Source organism: Panthera pardus, unplaced genomic scaffold (genome assembly GCF_024362965.1).
Source record: "Panthera pardus isolate Hobbes unplaced genomic scaffold, ASM2436296v1 HiC_scaffold_4, whole genome shotgun sequence".
NCBI lineage: Eukaryota > Metazoa > Chordata > Mammalia > Carnivora > Felidae > Panthera > Panthera pardus.
In genome coordinates, this window is record NW_026526969.1 from 5,613,094 (window position 1) to 5,634,081 (window position 20,988).

Genomic DNA, 20,988 nt, shown 5'->3' on the forward strand with positions numbered 1-20,988 from the left:
GGGGCAGGGAGAGAGAAAGAAGGGCAGAGGATCCAAAGCAGACTCCAGCGCACTGACCGTAGAGGGGCTCAAACTCACGTGAACCACGAAATCATGACCTGAGCTGAAGTCAGGCACCCCTCACAATATGTATTTTAAATGTAAAGCTTTTTTTTAATTTAAATTTAAATTTTTAAAATATGTTTGGTTTAAATAAAATGTTATTTCAGTTGCAATTGAAATGAGCAGAGAGAGAAGACATAATGATTAAGAAAATTCTTCCGTGGGGGCACCTGGGTGGCTCAGTCAGTTGAGCTTCTGACTTCAGCTCAGATCATGATCTCACATTTCATGAGTTCAAACCCGCGTGGAGCCCCGCATCGGGCTCCGTGCTGACAGTGCAGAGCCTGCTGGGGATTCTCTCTCTGCCCCTCCCCACTCGTGTGTGTGCGCTCACTGTCTCTCTCTCTCTCTCTCTCTCGTCTCTCTTAAAATAAATAAAATTATATAAAAAAAGAAAGAAAATTGTTCTGTGTAGCTCCTCCTCCCTATGATTTTAAGGAGAGCACTTCTGTAACATATAGCCCGATGCTAGCCGCACACCGTGAGCCCCTGCACGGCTGTCTGCTGTCACACCGACTTGAAACAACCTTCCCACTGTTGGGTTCTAGTGAATTCTTTTTTCAAGGCTCAGTGGAAACTCAGCTCCACCAGGTAGAGTGAACTTCTTCTGCAGGACCCTATGCCCACTGCCAGAGTCTTATTTATTTATTGTGACCGTATTTACCGCTGTAGCACTTTATTTGTTCTGTTTTGATAGTTTTGTAGAGGGAGGGAATAGCACGATAGCTAAGCACTCCGGCTCCAGGTTCAAATCCAGACTCTGCCCGTCACCGGCTGTGTCACCTTGGGCAAGTTTTCTCTGCTGCAAAAGGGAGCAAACAAAAGCATCGCCTCAAAGGGTTGTTACGAGCTTTAGTTGCGTTAGTCTTCAGCAGGTGCTTAGAGCTGGGCCTGGCACAGAGGGAGCACTCTTGAAGTGTGACCTCCCACTGCTACTGTCCTCGTGTCATTGTCCACACACAGGTGCGTCTCTGAAATCCCCTTTGTTGACAAAGGATGTCAAGCATGGCTCGGTTGTGTTTGGTGAAAGCAGACGTACGCGAACGGGGCACACTCATATTGTCACAGTAGAGATCTCTGTGGTGGGCCTGGGTGGCTCAGTGGGTTAAGTGTCCAACTTCAGCTCAGGTCATGATCTCATGGTTTGCGAGTTCGAGCCCCGCATCAGGCTCCGTGCCGACAACTCAGAGCCTGGAGCCTCCTTCAGATTGTGTCTCCCTCCCCCTCTGCCTCTCCCCCACTCATGCTCTGTCTCTCTCAAAAATATATAAACATGAAAAAAATGTTTTTTAAAAAGGTCTCCGAGGGGCGCCTGGGTGGCTCAGTCGGTTAAGCGTCCGACTTCAGCTCAGGTCACGATCTCGCGGTCCGTGAGTTCGAGCCCCCGCGTCGGGCTCTGGGCTGATGGCTCAGAGCCTGGAGCCTGCTTCCGATTCTGTGTCTCCCTCTCTCTCTGCCCCTCCCCCGTTCATGCTCCGTCTCTCTCTGTCTCAAAAATAAATAAAACGTTAAAAAAAAAAATTTTTAAAAAGGTCTCCGAGTAAGTGTGTGTGTTTGGAGATGTGGGTCACTCACCACTGCCCTGGCATGTTCAAGCTCCACACACCAAGTCCAGCCCCAACATGTGCACATCATACCAGGCAGCCTCTGCCACATAAAGTCGACAATAGCTAACCTGCAGCCCAGAACAGATGCCATGATGGTAACGCATTGGTGTTAGGAGCCCAACATGGAAAATAGGGTTTCCTTTATAGACCCTGAGACACAGACATTGCCATTTGTCTCCTCATTATCGCTGTTCTCCCTCTGTCTTAGTTAATTTTTTGTAAGTTTATTTTATTTTGAGAGAGAGAGAGAGACAGAGCATGAGCGGGGCGGGGGGGTGGGGGGGCAGAGAGAGAGAAAGAGAATCCCAATCACAGAGCCACTCAGGTGCCCCAAGAGTACATTTTTAAAAAGAAGTGTAAGATTTGTATACTGAAAACTATAAAACATCATTAAAGAAATTAAGGAAGACTTCATTAAATGTAAAGACATCCCATGTTCATGGATTGAAAGATTTCGTATTGTTGAGATGGCAGTCCTCCCAAGTTGATTTCTAGATTCAAAGTGTTCTCTATCAAAATCTTAGTTTTTTTCCTCCAGAAATTGAAAAAGCTGATCCTAAGATTCATATAGAAACACAAGGAATCCAGGGGCGCCTGGGTGGCTCAATTGGTTGAGCGTCCGACTTCGGCTCAGGTCATGATCTCACAGTTCGTGGGTTCGAGCCCCGCATCGGGCTCTGTGCTGACAGCTCAGAGCCCGGAGCCTGCTTCAGATTCTGTGTCTCCCTCTCTCTCTGCCCCTTCCCCACTCACACTCTGTCTCTCCTTCAAAAATAAATAAACATTTAAAAAAAAATTAAAAAAAAAAAAAGAAATATAAGGAATCCAGAATAGCTAAAAACAATCTTGAAAAAGGAGCATAAAGTTGGAGGACTCACTACTTCCTGATTTCAAAATCACTACAAAGTTACAGTAAAAAATAGAGTGCAGTACAAGCTTGAGGATAGACATAGAGATCAATGGAATAGAACCAAGAGCCCAGATGTAAATTCTCACTTTTATGATTGGTTGATTTTTCAGCATGGGTGCTAAAACCATTCAATGGGGGGAAAATGGTCTTTTCAACAAATACCCTTTTACAAGAGATCCCAGAGAGCTCCTTCCCCACTTCCATTATGTGAGATTAACAATGAGAAGCTGGCCCTTAATGAGGAAGCAGGCTCTCACCAGACACTGACTCTGCCAGTGCCTTGATCTTAGACTTCCCAGCCCCCAGAACTGTGAAAAATAAATTTCTGTTGTTTATGTGCTACCTAGTCTATGGCATTTTTTTATAGTAGCCTGAATGAAATAAGGCAATCTTTTTTTTAAATTTTTTTAAACATTTATTTATTTTTGAGAGACAGAGACAGAGCATGAGCAGGGAGGGGCAGAGAGAGAGAAGGAGACAGAATCTGAAGCAGGCTGCAGGCTCTGAGCAAGCTGTCAGCTCGAACCCACAAACTGTGAGACCATGACCTGAGCCGAAGTCGGATTCTCAACCGACTGAGCCACCCAGGCGCCCCAAGACAATCTCTATAATAGCCAAAAAACCCAGAAACAACCCAAATGTCCATTAACTCATCAATAGACTTTTTTAACGTGGTATATTCACACAATGGAATATTATTCAGCAATGAAAGGAAATAAAATACCGAAACACGCTACAACAGGGATCGACCTTGAAAATACTGTACTGAGAGAAGCCAGGTACTATGGGGCTTGAAATGTAGTGTGGCTGCTAGTAAGTAGGGGTTTTTTTGAGGGAATGACAATGTTGAAAATGGTGATGATAGGGGCACCTGCGTGGCTCAGTCAGTTAAGCATCTGACTTCAACTCAGGTCGTGATCTCACGGTTCATGAGTTCAAGCCCCGCATCAGGCTCTGTGCTGGCAGCTCAGAGCCTGGAGCCTGCTTCGGATTCTGTGTCTCCCTCTCTCTCTCTGTCCCTTCCCCATTTGAGCTCTCTCTCTCTCTGTCTCTCTCAAAAATGAAAAGAAAAGAAAATGGTGATGATAGTTGCACAACTGTGGAAATATACTAAAAACCGTTGAATTCTACAGTTTAAATGGGTGAATTGTGTCTCAATAAGCTGTTGTAAAAAGTAAGTTATACTATATAACTTGTTGGACTATTCTATGGCCATTTATTTATAAACATTTCAACCATAAAGAATATGTTCAGGGGCTCCTGGTGGGCTCAGTCAGTTGAGCATGCGACTCTCGATCTCGGGGTTGTGAGTTCAAGCCCCATGTTGGGTGTAGAGATTACTTAAAAATAAAATCTTAAAAAAATATATGTTTATAGTATTACAATCATTTGAAATAATAAGGATATGAAATTATATCTTATCGACTAAGTAAATCTATTTGTGTAGGAGACACTGTTGCCACACATCCTCCTTTCCCTCTTCTTTCAACCTAAAAGACCATGTGACTCAGCGGAAACTGGACCCAGCTCTGGGGGTGATTGCTCTAAGTCAATGGCGGTAATCCCACCATGTAACCAAGTCTACACTGGTCACTTAGCCTGTAGCATTCCCAGTGATAGCATCTGGGTCAGGAGTGGGTGTGTGCAAATCAGACTGAAAAGGAGACTTTCAGCCCCTCCATCATCTTCCTGCCTAAAAGACCCTCGAGATGAAGTCAGTGTTTGGAAGGGAGGAAAATCACCTGGGTCCTTGAGAATGTCATTGTTCTCCACCAGCCCTGACATCTGACTGCCTCTAGATTTCCTGTTCCCTGAGGCCGTTAATAGCTTTCCTTCCATTTTAGCTTTTTTTGAGTCAGGGTGGTTTTTGTTATCTGACAAAAACATCCCAGCACAGAAGCACTACATGCACAGAAGAAAGAGTGGAAGGAAATGAATAAAAATGTAAGTTACAAGTATCTTTCAGTGGTGGGGTTAGGGGTGTTTGAGATTTCTCCTATTTTTCTGTGTTTTCAAGTTTTTCTGAAATTGGCATGTATTACACTTTCCATCAAAGTAGGGTTTAAACACAACGGCAGACGCCTGGGTGGCTCAGTCAGGTAAGTCATGGTTCGTGAGATCAAGCCCCACATCTGGTTCTGCCCTGACAGTGTGGAGCCTGCTTGGGATTCCCTCCCTCCCTCTCTATCTGGCCCTCCCCAGCTCATGTTCTCTCTCTCTCTCTCTCTGTCTCTCTCTCTCAGAGTAAATACATAAACTTAAAAAAATAATAATAATAATAGGAAAAAGGAAAAGGCAATATAAAAGAATATGTGCCCCCATACATTTAGCCAGCCACTGAGGGAACATGGCCGCCAGCATCCCCACCCCCAAGGTTCACACTCTTGTGTAGTCCTCCCCTGAATTATACAAGGGCTGTTGCGTGTAATCAGTAGCATAAGGCTGAAGTGATGACATTAGGTCATGAAAAAGACAGTGGTTCTGTCTTGGGTGCTCACTTTCTCTCTTAAATCATTCTTTCCAGGGGGAATCATGCTGCTATATGTGAGCAGCCCCGTGGAGAGGCCCAGATGCTGGGAAAGTGAAGCCATTGGCCAACAGCCACGTGAGCGAGCTTGGGAACAGATTCTCCTGCCCCGATTCCAGGAGGTGACTGCTACCCAACCATGGCTGGAGTGCAAGCTCCTGGGATGCTCACAGCCAGAAGCACTCCTCCAGCTGCTCCTGGATTCCTGACCCTCAGAACCAATACTAGACAGTAAGTTTGTTTTTCCTTAATTTATTTTTAAAAAAATCTATTAAAAACAAACAAGCAAAAAAATAACTCCACACCTAGCAGGGGGGTGGAACTCACGACCCCGAGGTCAAGAACTGTATATCGTACCAACTGAGCCAGCCAGGTGCCCCCGCTCCAGTAAGGTTGCTAAGCTATTAAGTTTCAGGGCTCTTGTTTCACAGCAAAATGGAGAGCAAGAGACACGCCAACTCTTCCACTCAGTAAGCCACTTAGGGGAAATCGTAACTTCAGACACAGAAGCAACGAAGGATGTATCTAGAGGATGTTTATTTCCACTGCCTTTGCCTCAGAAAAATATTGGGCATAATTAGAAATGAGGGTGATACCATTCTGTGGGACCGTTGCGCAGTTTTTGACAGGTCCGTAGTGTCAATCTGGAAAGATCCACGGCTTGTCAAGCTCGGGGAGCAAAACAGTTGTAGAATCACGTGTGTGGTATCTGTGGGAGCCATTGCTGGATGTAACTCCTCAACATCTCTCCTCCACTTCCTCCTTATTCACAGATCATGTTTCCAGCTCCCAAACTAAAATCTCGGGGCACCCGGTGGCTCAGTTGACTGAGCGTCAGACTTTGGCTCAGGTCACGATCTCGTGGTTCATGAGTTCAAGCCCCACATCGGGCTCGCTGCTGTCAGCGCTTCAGATCCTCTGTCCCTCTCTCTCTAACGACCCCCACTGCTTGCAGTCTCTCAAAAAACAAAACCAAAAACACCAAAACACTAAAATCTCGGTTTCTCAGCTTCCCTCGCAGCCAGGCACAGCCACGTGACATGTTCCTGGCTAATGAGATGTAACCAGAAATCCACAGGAAAGTTACTGGTTTTCTAGTAGCATGTACTACACATATAACCAGAGTCGGCCGGTACGTGCCTGTCCCCTTGTGCCTGCCTTCTTCCTCCTGCGTGGAACAGACTTGGTGCCCGGAGGGCAGGGCCGTCTTGTGACTGTGGGGACCCAAGTCACACTCTCAGGATGGGGAAGCATAAAGGCATGGAGCATGCGGCTTCACGGCCACGGCACCGTGCACTATGTGACCCCAAGCTTGTTGTCACCTGAGAAAGAGGCAACATATTTCTCAGTTAAGCCACTGTTTAGGTTTTGAATGTAGGTTACCGTTTTCATCTAAAAGAAAAAAGGGAGAAAAGTCACGTGTATGTGTATGTGTGTGATTACTTACATGAGCATGATGATGTAGGAGGACACATAGCTCACTGTTAACATTGACCGTTAGGGGCACCCGGGTGGCTCAGTTGATTGAGTGACCAGCTTCGGCTCGGGTCATGATCTCTCGATTCGGGAGTTTGAGCCCTGCATCGAGCTGCTGTCAGTGTGGAGCCCGCTTCAGATCCTCTGTCTCCCTCTCTCTCTTCCCCTCCCTTGCTCGTGCACTCTCTCTCAAAAATAAATAAAAAATAAAAATAAACTAAAAAAAAACAACAACAAACATTGACAGTTCACTGCAAGGGGTAAGACTGGAGGCAGAGGACAGCTGATGAAGTTTTTATTTTTACTCTGTTTACATCATTATACCAAACATTTATTAATTTTGTGACACACTATAATAATGTCCACAAAGCTTATAAAAAGAGAGGAAGAGTCGATGTGCTGGCTGGCTCAGTCAGAAGAGCATGTGACTCTTAATCTCAGGGTTGTGAGTACAAGCCCCACATTGGGTGTAGAGATTACTTAAATAAATACTTTAAAAAAAAAGGAAAAGTCACATATACTAAAATACATGTTATATATATATATATATATATATATATATATACACACACACATATATAATACATACATATGTAATATACACACATATATATATAATACATAATTATAGAGTATACCCACACATATATATAATATTTACACATGTATATAATATATTTATATATAATACATAATTATATAGTACATATGAGAGAGAAAGAAAGAGAAAGTGTACAATAGCATTCTGGAATTACTGGTTATCACTCGACCAGCTCAAGCTCAAGTTCAAGGCAAAGCCAGTCCTCAGTGACTGGGCCGGTGCCTCCCATAATGCAGGGAGCTAGGAGTGGACAGGCTGAGCAAATGGAATATTTGGTATAGTTCTGCAGTTTGAGCCAACACTACAAGCTTCAGATTTGTTGCACAGGCCTTGGTGTGGAGGGCCAGATACTCAGGAGATCATCGGGACCCCACCAGGAGGCCCGGAGGCACAGTTGCAGCCCGGCAGAGAAGGGAAACAGACAGGGAAGCTGGGGTCTGGGGTCCGGGGCCAAGAGATGCAAGGCAGGGCCCTGGCCTGTGACCTAGCACGGCTCTGGCACAGGGCGCTGGTCCCGGGCTCCCCAGAGATGGGTCCGTCTTTTCAGGAACAGGCCTCAGTCACCTTCCCTGCTCCGAGGACCTGGGCTTGTAGCTGGATCCCACCGTACAGGCACCTGAGCAGGGCTGAGGCACATAGGAACCGGGCGTCTGGACCAAATCACAGTGTCGTGCAGCTGACTGTGGACGTGACATATGTCTTCTTAGTCAGTGGCTCTTTGCTTCCTGGAGCCTTCATGGCTCCTATTCTGTGCTGGGCCCCCGTGCAGCCAAGGGGTTGGGGGTGGGGGCGACAGGGCTGCTGTCGTGGACCCGCCTCCCTCCTCCGTCCCCCCCACCGCACTGATTTCCTCTCTTGTGGCCCCAGGGGTTTCCTGTTCTCTCCCCTGTCTGAACAGCTTCCCCATTTCTTTTGCAACATCTTGCAGCAGGTGTCTGGCTTGCTCCTGCTCTCGGAAGCTCAGACAGGCTGGGACCTAGCAGAGAGCCTCCGGGTTTGGTCCAAGGTGTGCCATGGGAGGAACAGCGGCTCAGCCGGGCGGCCCGGCCACGTGCAGGGGGAGCCCATGGAGGGGAAGGCGCCATTTTCCTGAACTGGGTTATGACCCAGATATCACACGGAACAGATTTACACTAAAGAATTCTTTGTCGCTTATCTAAAATTTCCATTTAACTGAACATCCTGTATTTTTATTTGCTAAATCTGGCAACCTGATCCTAAGACGGCTCAGCTTTCAAAGTTCTCTAATCAGATGTTCCAGAAAGGGAAGAGAGGGAGGAGAGAAGACGGCAGGAAAGAAAAAACTCCTCATGGAGAGAGAGAGCCGAGCCGGTGTGTGACTCCACAGCTGTTCCTCCCCTCCCACCCCCGAGGGCCAGAGACTGAGGCCCCAGGGGAGAGGGCAGGGCTGGGAGAGGTACCCGGTGCCAATCCCTGGCTCAGCCACCAACTTCCTGTGGGTCACCCTGGGCAGTGGCTGGGCCTCCCTGGGCTCCCTCGCTGGCATCTGTGGCCTCCAGCACTCACTCACTCATCACATTTGTCCCAAGCACCCACACGTACCCCTGCTGTGTGCCAGACCAAGTCTCAGAGAGGAGCCCTTAAGCAGCTGGCTGGCTGATGGCATGCGGAGGATATAGACATGAAAACGGATCCCCATGATCCGGGAATATGGAATTTCCACTTCCCTCCTTCCAAGGGAGAGCTACTCAGTCCCGGCCGGGCCTGCACCTGCCCTCTCCCTCTTCCTGGTACCCAATGGCTGCTCGGGGATCTGGGAGGGCTCCCTCCCAGGAGCATTGGTTGTCGTGGTGCTGCCGTCCTCAACTGAAAGCCCTCCACGTGGCCATGCCTTGTCCGGTGGCCCCAGAATGGTGGCTGTGAGCTTCAAGAGCAGTGAAGTGTTCTGGGGGACTTGCTTTCCCTGGACCAGCTGGGTTGGGTTGATCAAGGCAAGCTTGCATCTTTCAGATGCCCACCTAGGTGCCCAGGGGCTTCACATCTCCTGGTGGGCTGAGGACAAGACAGAGGTGGGAGTCTTTGAAGGGCAGACCCAGGGTGTTGTTAATACTACCCGTTTTTCCCAGCATGTTCCCATGGCGGGAGAAAATGGAAGGAGGGAATTTGATTTTGATGACCAGGGGAGCCACCATTCACCTCCACACAGCAGTCGGGATGCTTTAAAAAAAAGAAAAAAAAAGTTTTGTTTTTTTTTTAATTGTGGTAAAAATATATATAACATAACATTTACCATTTAGGAGTACAACTCAGTGGCATGAAATATATTCACAATGTGATACAACCATCGCCCCTATTTCCAGAGCTTTTCCATCATTCCAAACAGAAACTCTGTACCCATTAAACAATAATTCTCCTCTTGGGGCGCCTGGGTGGCTCAGTCAGTTGGGTGTCCGACTTCGGTTCAGGTCATGATCTCGCAGTTCACAAGTTTGAGCCCCGCATCCAGCTCTGTGCTGACAGCTCGGAGCCTAGAGCCTGCTTCGGATTCTCTCTCTCTCTCTCTCTCTCTCTCTCTCTCTCTCTCTCAAAAATAAATAAGCATTAAAAAATTGCTTGAAACAATAATTCTCCTCTCTTTTCCCTTCCCTCCCAGCCCCTAGTCACCTCTAATGTACTTACTGTCTCTATGAATTTTCCTGTTCTCAATACCTCATTCAAGTGGAACCACATCCAATCTGTCCTTTTGTGTCTGACTGCTTTCACTCAGCATACTTTTTTTTTTTAAGTTTTTATTTATTTAAGTAATCTCTACATCCAACATGAGGCTTGAACTCACCACCCTGAGATCAAGAGTCACAGGCTCTTTCAACTGAGCCATCTCGGCGCCCCTCGGCATAGTGTTTTCAAAGAGCATTCCTGTGGAAGCATGTATCAGAGCTTCATCCCTTTTTATGGGTGAATAATGTTCCATTGTGTCCCTGTAGAGGCCATATCTGGCTTATCAATTCATCTGTTGGTGGGCACTTGGGTTGTTTCTGCCTTTCGGCTCCCCAGAGTGGGTACTGCTGGGTAAGAAGAACAACTCTGTTCTCGACTACAATATGCTACACTTCCGCTCATCGGATGTCAGGGGGTTTTCCAAAACCAAACAATTCTCAGATGCCGGCAGGATGTCCTACAATTTAACTCAATGCTGACACTATTGACTCGCAGTTAACATCAGATCCCAGAGGCTGAGGGCTCGGTCCTATAGGACCACCCCAGTTCAGACACCTGCGCTTCTGATGGGCCAGCTATAAACCGGAGGTTTCTGTGACCCCCTCCTCGGGTTCGGGCATTTGCCAGAGTGGCTCACAGAACTCGGGAAAACAGTTTACTTATTAAATTTCTGGATTTATTACAAAGGATATTTAAGGACATAAATGAACAGCCAGGTGAAGAGATACATAGGGTGAGGAGCTTCTGTCCCCGTGGAGTTTGGGGAAGGTCACCCACCCATGTGGATGCATTCTTGTCCACCAACTGGAAGGGCTGTGAACGCATACTGTTGGGATTTTATCTATCTATCTATCTATCTATCTATCTATATATATCTATTTATAAATGTTTTTATTTATTTTTGGGAGAGAGAGAGACAGAGCATGAGTGGCGGAGGGGCAGAGAGAGAAGGAGACACAGAATCCAAAGCAGGCTCCAGGCTCTGAACCGTCAGCACAGAGCCCGACGCAGGGCTCGAACTCACAAACCGCAAGATCATGACCTGAGCCGAAGTCGGCTGCTTAACTGACTGAGCCACCTGGGCGCCCCATATTTTTAAGTTTATTCATTTATTTTGAGAGAGAGCGAGTGTGTTGGGGGTGGGGGGGGAGAGGCAGAGAGAACGGGAGAGAGAGAATCAGAAGCATGCTGTGTGCACTGTCAGCGTGGAGCCAAATGTGGGGCTCGATCTCACGAACCGAGATCATGACCTGAGCTGAAATCAAGAGTCTGCCGCTCAACCAACTGAGCCACTCATGTGCCCCAGTGTTTAGGAAGGCTTTCACTGATAATTAATTCAGTCTCTAGCCCCCTCCCTTCCCTGGGAGTCGGATGTGGCCATCCTTAGGGGCTTTCCAAAAGCCACCTCATTAACTAAACTCCAGTGTTACCAGAAAGTTCCCAGGGTTTTAGGTGTTGGTACCAGGAATGCAGGTGAAGGCCGAAATATATATATATTTGATTATATAACACTATCCCACAGGGTCATATGATGATTTTTTTTTTAACTTTTTCCCCCTAAGTTTGTTTATTTATTTATTTATTTTTAAATGTTTATTTTTGAGAGAAAGCACGAGCAGGAGAGGGGCAGAGAGAGTGGGACGGAGGACCCCAAGTGGGCTCTGCGCCATCAGCACGGAGCCCGACGCAGGGCTCGAACCCACGAACCGTGAGATCGTGACCTGAGCCAAAGTCAGACGCTTAACCGACCAAGCCACCCAGGCGCCCCTCATGTGATGATTCTATGTTTAGCCTTCTGAGAACTTGTTTCCCCTCGTGGCTGCACCATTTTATGTTCCTGCCAGCAATGCGTGAAAGTTCTAGTTCTCACACATGCCCACCAACACTTGTTATTTTCTGTTTTATTCTTTACAACTGCCGTCCTAGTGTTACCCATAACTGGGTCTGCCTCTTGGTGGGCATCGAAGCCAAAAGACACAACGAAGCCAAAGAAGGGAAGGGTATTCCTTGCAACAAGTAAATGAGGACCCTGGGACCGTCTCCCAAAGTGGTGTCTCCTCAAACCACAGAACTGGGAAGTTTTAAGCCAAGGATGCATATAGATTCGTGAAGGGGCTTGTGCAGCGGGGGATTCAGCCGGGAAATAGGGCAGGTCGTCTTAAGGTGATCTGTCTGTCCAGGGTCGAAGGCACGAGGGCCAGCAAGGGTCGGCCTTGCCAATTCTGTGACTACGTTTGAGTTTTATTTATTTTTATTACTTATTTTTTTTAAATGTTTATTTATTTACTTTGAGAGTTCTGCGTCAGCGCGGAGCCTGATGCGGGGCTCGATCCCACAAACCGTGAGATCGTGACCCGAGCTGAAATCAAGAGTCGGACACTTAACTGACTTGAGCCCCTCAGGCGCCCCGAGCCAGAGTTTTGATCCTGTAAAGATAACTCAGGAATGTGTGTCAGGTCGATCTTGATGTTGAATCAGCCCTGGGAGTTTTGTCACTGATTTGTTGCCCCTGATATGATTAGGTTATCTCCTGGCCTGACAGTGGCTGTTTGTTCTTATTCTTTTGTTCCCTTTAAATCAGTTCAGGATACCCCAGGAAGCTCTGCAAGAAATGTGCTTTGGGCCGGGCGCCTGGGTGGCTGAGACGGTGAAGCTCCCGACTCTTGATTTCAGCTCCCGTCATGATGGCACGATGCGTGGGGTCGAGCCCCAAGTCGGGTCCGTGCTTTGAGGGCAGAGCCTGCTTGGGATTCTCTCTTTCTCTCCCCCTCTCTCTCTCTGCCCCTGCCCTGCTCTCTCTCAAATAAATAAACATTTATAAATAAATAAATAAATAAATGTTAAATGAAAAAATTAAAACAAAACCAAACATAAATTGCAATCTGTTGCTCCCCTGACCAGATGGACTCTGGCTGTGTCCTCCAGGCCCCCCGGTTAAGTCTCGCCTCTGCTCACCTCTCCAGCCTCATGGCCCTCTCCCCTTCACCCAGCGCTCACCACCTTCGCAGAAGGCAGGCCTCTCGCCTGCACCGCACCTCCCCCCCCCCCCCCCCCCCCCGCCCAATCTCAGGGACCATTCTGTGCTTCCTCTTTCCGGGGGGATTTGTCTTCCTCGTGCCCTTGGCCTGGCGGACCCCAGCCTTGGTCCCTACACCCCGTTCATGTTCCTTCCCGGCTCTGGGCTGCATTTGCGGTTGGGAGTCTGCTGTTTCCCCTGCTTCTTGTCCATCCCAGGCAGGAGGCTCCGGGTCTTGGCAAAGCACGTGGCTGATGCTCGTTTCGTGGCCAGATGAGCCAACGAATTGTCTGTCCCGTGGGCTCACGGCCTTTTGGGAAGACACCGTGGTCACTTCAACCTCCCGCCCCTGACAGCCAACCCAGGAGGCCGTGTCTCACGAACGTACCGAAGTCACACCAGGGAACTCCCCAACCACTGCAGTCCCTTCCCTGTTTGCAGATTTTCTTCCAACCGTTCTCTTCCTTTGGATCCAGGGAACCAAGGTGCTGAGGCCCTGAGGACACCCTGAGGACACCCAAGGTCCCGGAGAGGAGAAACCCCTCAGGTAATGGGTATGACAAGTGGGAGCTCACCCAGAGCACTGGGAACATCTCTCTTTCTTCACTTTATTTTATTTTATTTTATTATTTGAGAGAGAGAGAGAGAGCACAGTCAGAATCTTTTTATTTACTGATTTGGGGGGGGGAGGGAGGCAGAGAGAAGCAGAGAGAGGGAGACAGAGAGAATCCCAAGCAGGCTCTGCACTGTCAGCGCAGAGACTGATGTGGGGCTCGAACTCACAAACTGTGAGATTATGACCTGAACCAAAGTCGGACGCTTAACCCACTGAGCCACCCAGGTGCCCCAGAGAGAAAGAGAATCTGTGAACAGGTTCCGTTCTCAGTGTGGAGCCTGAGGCAGGGCTCAATCCCACAACCCTGGGATCATGACCTGAGTCCAAATCAAGAGTCAGAAGCTCAACCGATTGAGCCACCCAGGGGCCTCTCTCTCTTTAAAAAAAAACCAAACATATATTTGGGGTGCCTGGATGGCTCAGGTGGTTGATTGTCTGACTTCGGCTCAGGTCACGATCTTGGGTTTGTGAGTCCGAACCCTGCGTCGGCCTCGCTGCTGTCGGCACGGAGCCCGCTTCGGGTTCTCCATCCCCCTCTCCCTCCCCTCTCAAAAATGAATAAACATTTGAAAAGTAATAAAATTAAAAATATATATTTGTCGAGGTGCCCTAGGAGCATCTCTTGTTAGGAGGTGGGGCGGGAGTAAAAGAAAGAGAAAAAGAAAGTCCCAGAAGCAAAGGAGACAGAAGCAGACTGCAGCCACAGAGCTGGCCAACTACAGGACCACACAGGAGGGTAGAGCAGGGAGAGCTTGTGGGGAAGGACAAAGCATCAGAGACCAAAAAAACCAAGAGGCAACCTACTGAATGGGAGAATATATTTGCAAATCGTATATCTGATGAGGAATTAATATCCAAAATATATAAAGAACTCTTACAACTCAGTAGCCAAAAAAAAAAAAAAAAAAAAAAAAAATCCAATTAAAAAAGTGGGCACAGGATCTGAATAGACATTTTTCCAAAGAAGATGTGCAGGTGGCCAACAGGTACGCGAAAAAGTGCTCAGCGTCGCTCACCATCAGGGAAATGCAAATCAAAACCACAGTGAGATCTCACCGCCTGCCTGTTAGGACGGCTTGTATCAAGAAGACCAAAGGCAGCCAGCGTTGGCGGGGGTGTGGAGACAACGGACCCCTCGTGCACCGTCGGTGGGAATGCAAATTGGTGCAGCCACTGTGGAAAACGGTGAGGAAGCTCTGAGTGTTTCTCTGAAGGAAATAAGGACACTGACTTGAAAAGATGCGGACAGCCCGTGTTCACTGCAGCATCATTCACAGTAGCCGAGACACGGAAGCAACCTACGTGTCCATCGATGAGTGGATGGCTGCAGAAAATGCGGTGGAGGGGCGCTGGCTGGCTCAGTGGCTGAAGCGCGCGACTCTTGATCTCGGGGTTGTGAGTTGGAGTCCCACATTGGGTGTACAGATTACTAAAAAGAAAGAAAGAAAGGAAGGAAGAGAGAAAGAAAGAGAATGTGGTGTGTATATACAATGAAATGTTAATCAGCAGTAAAAAAGGAGGAAATCCTGGCATTTGTGACAACATGGGTGGACCTTGAGGGCATTGGGCTAAGTGAGGTAAATCAGAGAGAGAAAAATACCGTCTGATCTCATTTATATGCACAATCTAAAACAACAACAACAAAAGTCCCCAAACTCTCAAGAACCAAAGTCCTAGGGGTGCCTGGGTGGCTCAGTCGGGTAAGCAACCGACTTTAGCTCAGGTCATGATCTCACGGTTTGTGGGTTCGAGCCCCGCGTCGGGCTCTGTGCGGACAGCTCAGAGCCTGGAGCCTGCCCCGGATTCTGTGTCTCCCTCTCTCTCTCTGTCCCACCACAGCTCACACGTTGTCTCTGTCTGTCTCTCAAAAATAAACATTTAAAAAAAAAAAAAAAAAGAACTAAAATCCTGGATACAGAGAACAGATAGGCGGTTGTCAGAGGTGGGCGGTGGGTGAAATGGGTGAAGTTACACCAGTTATAAAGTAAACAGGTCCTGCGGGGGTTGGTGCCTGGGTGGCTCAGTCTGTTAAGTATCCAACTCCTGATTTTGGCTCAGGTCACGATCTCAGGATTCGTGAGATTGAGCCCTGTGTCGGGCCCCAGCCTGACACTGCGGGGCCTGCTTGGGGTTCTCTCCCCCCGTCTCTCTCTGCCCCTCTCTCGTTCGTGTGCTCCCTCTCAAAACAAATAAGTACACTTAAAAAATAAATAAATAGTACAGCATGGTAGGGTGGGTTAAAGGGAAAAAAAAGCAGGCTTGAAGAAGGATGGAAGTCCTGTATCTCAGAGACTTCATAGCGTGACATCTGCAAGCCTGCAGGGAACAAAAGAACATTCTTTTAGCTGGAGGATATTTAGGAGATATTAGGAGCTTCTGTTTTAGGCCAGGCCTTCAATATCTTTTTCAGGGGACAATGGCACGTGGCGTTGAGAGCACCTGCTGGGCTGGGCTGGCCTTGGGAGGACCTTTCTGTTGGATCATAAAGCGGGGCGGCCCCTTGTCAAGCAAAGGAAAGGGGAAGGGCCAGCCAGGCAGAAGGCCTGGGCAGAGGCGTGGGGGTACAAGAGGCTCTAGAATGTTCTGAGAACAGTGAGGACATTGGTTTGGCTGGAGCTCAAGGCACAGCGGGAGATACAGAAGGAGCTGGTGGCCGGGCCTCGGGTGCCAGGGTGAGGCCCGTGGATTTTCTCCTGGGGCAGCAGAGGCTGGAAGGGGTGAGCATTAGCAGGGGTGGCGCATGCTCAGAGCTGTGGCTCAGGTCAGCTCCTCGATGCCGCATTTTCTTTTTCAGAAGCCAATTTCTCAATATCCTCAAGCGGGGCTCTACACTGCAGTCGTGGATTGCGACACCTCCTCTAACAAGTTTTTAAGTGTGGGTGAGCGTGTGCCTGTGTGCGTGACCGTGTACGTGCGAGTGTGTGTGAGTGTGACTGTATGTGTGTGTACGAGTGTGTGCCTCTGGTCCCTCCAGCTGTGGCCTCCTGATGATGTTCCTTTCCTGCGGACTGAGAGCAGTGTCTGGTCTGAGCAAGCCCGAACTAGCTGGTACCCATTTCTTCCTTTTCCAGTGTACCTGTGTGTGTTTTTTTAATGTTTATTAAAAAAATTTTTTTTAACATTTATTCATTTTTTGAGAGACAGAAAGAGAGCACAAGCAGGGGAGGGAGACACAGGATTCGAAGCAGGCTCCAGTCTCTGAGCTGTCAGCACAGAGCCCAACACGGGGCTTGAACTCATGAAATGCAAGATCATGACCTGAGCTGAAGTCGGATGCTTAACCGACAGAGCCACCCAGGCGCCCCTTTATTTGTTTATTTTTGAGAGAGAGAGTGAGTGAGCAGGGAGGGGCAGGGAGAGAAAGAGAGAGAGAATCTTAAGCAGGCTCCGCACTGCCAGTGCAGAGCCCGATGCGGGGCTTGAACCCACGAACGGTGAAACCATGACCTGAGCCGAAATCAAGAGTCAGCCGCTTAACTGACTGGGCCACCCAGGCACCCTGCCCTGTACTTGTGTTCTTTAAACAAGGGGAAAACAGGGGGCACCTGGCTGGTTCAGTCAGAGGAGCATGCGACCCTTGATCTTGGGGTCATGAGTTCGAGCCCCCCCCCCCCCCCCCCCCGTCGGGTGTAGAGATTACTTAAATCAATAATAATAATAAACTTTAAAAAAAGGCGGGGTACCGGAAGAGAAGCTTCCCCGAGCCTGAAGTTGCCTGCTGCTTTTCCATCCATACTGGGAAGGGCAGTTGAGCGCAGGACCCACCCTGAGGTGGTCTTGGTGGCTTGAATCTTAGCTTTTTGTTTTGTTTCAAACACTTGTTTTAAGTTTGTATGTTTATTTTGAGGGGTGGGGGAGGGGTAGAGAGAGAGAGAATCCCAAGCAGGCTTTGCACTGATAATGTGACTCAGGGCTCGAAACCCACAAACCGCGAGATCATGACCTGAGCCGAAATCAAGAGACGCTTAACGGACTGAGCCACCCAGGTGCCCCTAAACATTCTTTTCTAAAATCTGTTTATTTTGGAGGCACCTGGGTGGCTCAGTCCGTTAAGCGCCTGACTTCGGCTCAGGTCACGTCTCGTGGTTCGTGAGCTCGAGACCCACAACGGGCTCTGTGCTGCCAGCTCAGAGCCTGGAGCCTCCGCCTCGGATTCTGTGTCTCCTTCTCTCTCTGCCCCTCCGCCACTCACGCTCTGTGTGTGTCTCTCTCTCTCAAAAATAAACAAACAGTAAAAAAATTACTTATTTTCCTTTAATTAATCTCTACACCCAGTGTGGGGCTCGAACTCACAATCCCAAGATCAAGGGCCGCGTGCTCCTCTGCCTGAGCCACCCAGGTGCGCCTTGAATCTTTGCTTTGAATCCTGGCTTGGTGCTCAGTTTTTCCCGGTCGTGTCACCCGGGATCGAACCCTTGATCTTTCTGAATCTCAGGTTCTTCATCTGTGAAAGGAAGAAACGTTTACTTTGCAGGGCTGTGAGAATTAACGGTGCACACAATCTTGCTTGACGTTAGGCTGTGACGTTGTAACATTTAGTGTATTTTTGATGTTTTGATGATTTTTGCAAAAGTTGCATCCAAGGCGGGGGCACCTGAGTGGCTCAGTCATTTAATGGTCTGACTCTTAATAGCTCGGGTCATGATCTCACCGCCCTGGGATTGAGCCCCACTTCAGGCTCTGCTCCGAGTGTGGAGCCTGCTTAAGATTCTCTGTCTCCCTCTCTCTCTCTCCCTCTCCCTCTGCCCCTCCCCTGCTCACGTGTGTGTGCACATGTTCTCTCTCTCTCTCCAAAAAGTAAAGAAACAAGCGTAAGCAAGGCAGAGTGCTTTTGGTACCTCTTCTGGCAGCTTCCTCTGCCTCTTCTGGCACCTCGTGTTTCTCCTAAGTCCCATCACCTGCATCTCAGGTGAGCTGTTTCAGGGACCTCAGTGTCGAAATCTCGGGCCTCTGGAGTGCAAACACGTGGCCAGAAATCAAGAAAGCGAGCTTTCATGGCAGAACAGGCAGAGGCACCGGTCATGGTTCCCCCATAATGGATCCCGGAGGTGGAGGTAAGGTGGGGGCGAGGTCACTGGAGTCACGTAGGAGGACTTCGGGCTAAGGGATCATCCGTTCTCTGCTCTTTGTGCATATGGGTGTGATTGATTCGTGAATCCCTGAGGCCACGGCGAGCGGTACTCCTGTCCTGGGCTCTGGGCTAAGTACCAGGGTACACCGTCCCCGCCATCATAAAGCTTAAAGCAGGGGTGGGGGCACCCAGGCGGCTCAGTCGGTTAAGCGTCCGACTTCAGCTCAGGTCATGATCTCACAGTTTGTGGGTTCAAGCCCCGCGTTGGGCTCTGTGCTGACAGCTCAGAGCCCGGAACTTGCTTTGGATTCTGTCTCCCTCTCTCTCTGCCCCTCCCCCGCTGGCGTCTGTGTCTCTATCTCACAAATAAACATTAAAAAAAAAAATGAATTTTAAAAATCGTGGGGTGGGGGCAATCTGCTTTGGACTGGGTGTTCTGGAAAGGCCTTTTGAGGAGGGCACATTTCGGTGAAAGGTAAACCCGGGAGGAGGTGCCACGCTGAGTTGGGAAGAAAGGGAGGGGGCCGCGTGAGGAAATGGAAGAAGGACCCCCCAACCCCACGTGAGGGAAAGGCGGGAAAGGCGGCACAGCGCAGACAGCTCTGAACATGGCATCTGAGAAGCACGAGGCAGAGGCGAAATCATGCAGAGAGTCTGAGGGTCACTGGGTGCTGGTTTTGTTTTATTTATTTTTATGTATTTATTTTTATTTATTTTGAGGGAGAGGGCAAGTGGGGGAGGGATAGAGAGGGAGGGAGACAGAGTCCCAGGCAGGCTCTGCGCCCTCAGCACAGAGCCTGATGCGGGGCTCGAACCCACGAACTGTGAGATCATGACCTGTTAAGTCTTGCCAATGGCAAGAGTCCGTCGCTTAACCGACCGAGCCACCCAGGTGCCCCCATCGGGTCCTGTTTGCATCCACATCTCAGCTTCTTCCCACATCCCCACCTCGTACCCTCAGACATCACCCCGGACGTTGCCAACAGGAGTGGTACATTCTGAGAGCCGCCGCCCTGACACCAGCCCGCAGCCCTGCCCCTCCACTCACCTCGTGCCTCCGTTTCCACAGTGAAAAATATTTTTTCCCCAAAGAGCATTTCCCTTTCACTGAGCCACTCCATATGGCACCACAAAATTAAAATAAGTGAAGGGCTACTGTCCCTCTCCATCCTGGCTGGGCTGGGTGACAGGGAGGAGACTATACAGCTTGTGGTTCAGTAGACATCCCTTAATAAGCTTTTTATTTTTAAGTTATCTCTGTACCCAGAGTGGGGCTTGAACTCATGATTTTGAGATCAAGAGTCACAGGCTCTACCGACTGAGCCAGCCAGGTGCCCTGTAAAGCTCTGACTGCTTAAGAGAAGATCCTTTGCAGGATTCTAGCAAAGCCTCTGCCCCTGGAGCTCGGGATCACCCTCTTCTTAGCAGAAGGGAGGCACCTGGGCGGTGAGGGAGGAAGGCTGCAGGGGGAACAGGTGCTGGAGAGCCGCCCCTCCTTCCCCTCCCCTCCCGCCTCACCCTAGCTTTGTCCCTGCGCTGATTATTGCTTTATTACTGTTTTCAGTCAGATATAATTCCGGCATTTTCTACAATCTTGATCTTTTCACTGATACCAGATTTTTGTACAAAGATTTGTATATAAAATGATTATGTACCCACCAGAATACATTCCCCAGCAATTAGAACGTTTAAGATGCAGCTCGTAACACTCCTTCTGCACATTCCTCATTTATTACTTCTGAAAATGTTTTGTGATTTTTTTTTTTTTGGTGGATGTGTTTACAAATCCAATAACAATCCTCATTTAGAGTTGCAAAACACGAAGCCATTTTGAACCCAGACAGATGGCAGCTAAATGAACTTTAATTAAAGAATGAGTGCTTTGAATCAAATCACTTTAAAAAGTACAGTACTCTGAGATTCTGGAGAGGTTGCATAAACAGCATCTGGGTTCTTCTGCAGGAAGCAGGCCTGCTTGTGGGAACTAGGAAGGCATCCCCAACGGATCCGGGCTGGGCCGGCACTGGGCACCGTGGGCAAAGCGAGGGGGCGGCCGGCGGGCCAAGCGGCCCAGAGCGCAGAGCTCCCGAGACAGGAGGTGAAACCGACGTAGGCCACCTCTTGGTGCAAAGGTTGCCCTGGGGGTGGGGGTCCCCCCTTCTGCTTTCGTGCAGTGAGGTCGGGCCGAGGCGCGGGGTTTTGCTGCACAACCCGATTAGGTGCACGCGCCTGCACAGCGGGAGTGGAAGCAGACAGATGGCGGAGGCCCCGCAGGCCGAAGCGCTGGGGTTCCCGGGCCCTCACCGGGCGCTCCACACACCCCCCCCCCCCCCCCCCCCCCCCCCCGCGCAGCCGCCCGCCAGGCAGGAGCCACTTCCGGCCG

The 20,988-nt window shown here is 49.1% G+C and overlaps 1 long non-coding RNA gene across 2 annotated transcripts in view; it reads left to right on the plus strand.

The window, feature by feature from the left end:
* Nucleotides 1-20,988, plus strand: part of LOC109250621 (uncharacterized) — a 54,095-nt gene that overhangs the window by 25,697 nt on the left and 7,410 nt on the right. For both annotated transcript variants that reach the window (XR_008419145.1, XR_002073109.2), the window contains 2 exons: nt 5,144-5,377; nt 13,137-13,465. This is a non-coding gene — a long non-coding RNA (uncharacterized LOC109250621). The remainder of the gene's footprint in view (nt 1-5,143; nt 5,378-13,136; nt 13,466-20,988) is intronic.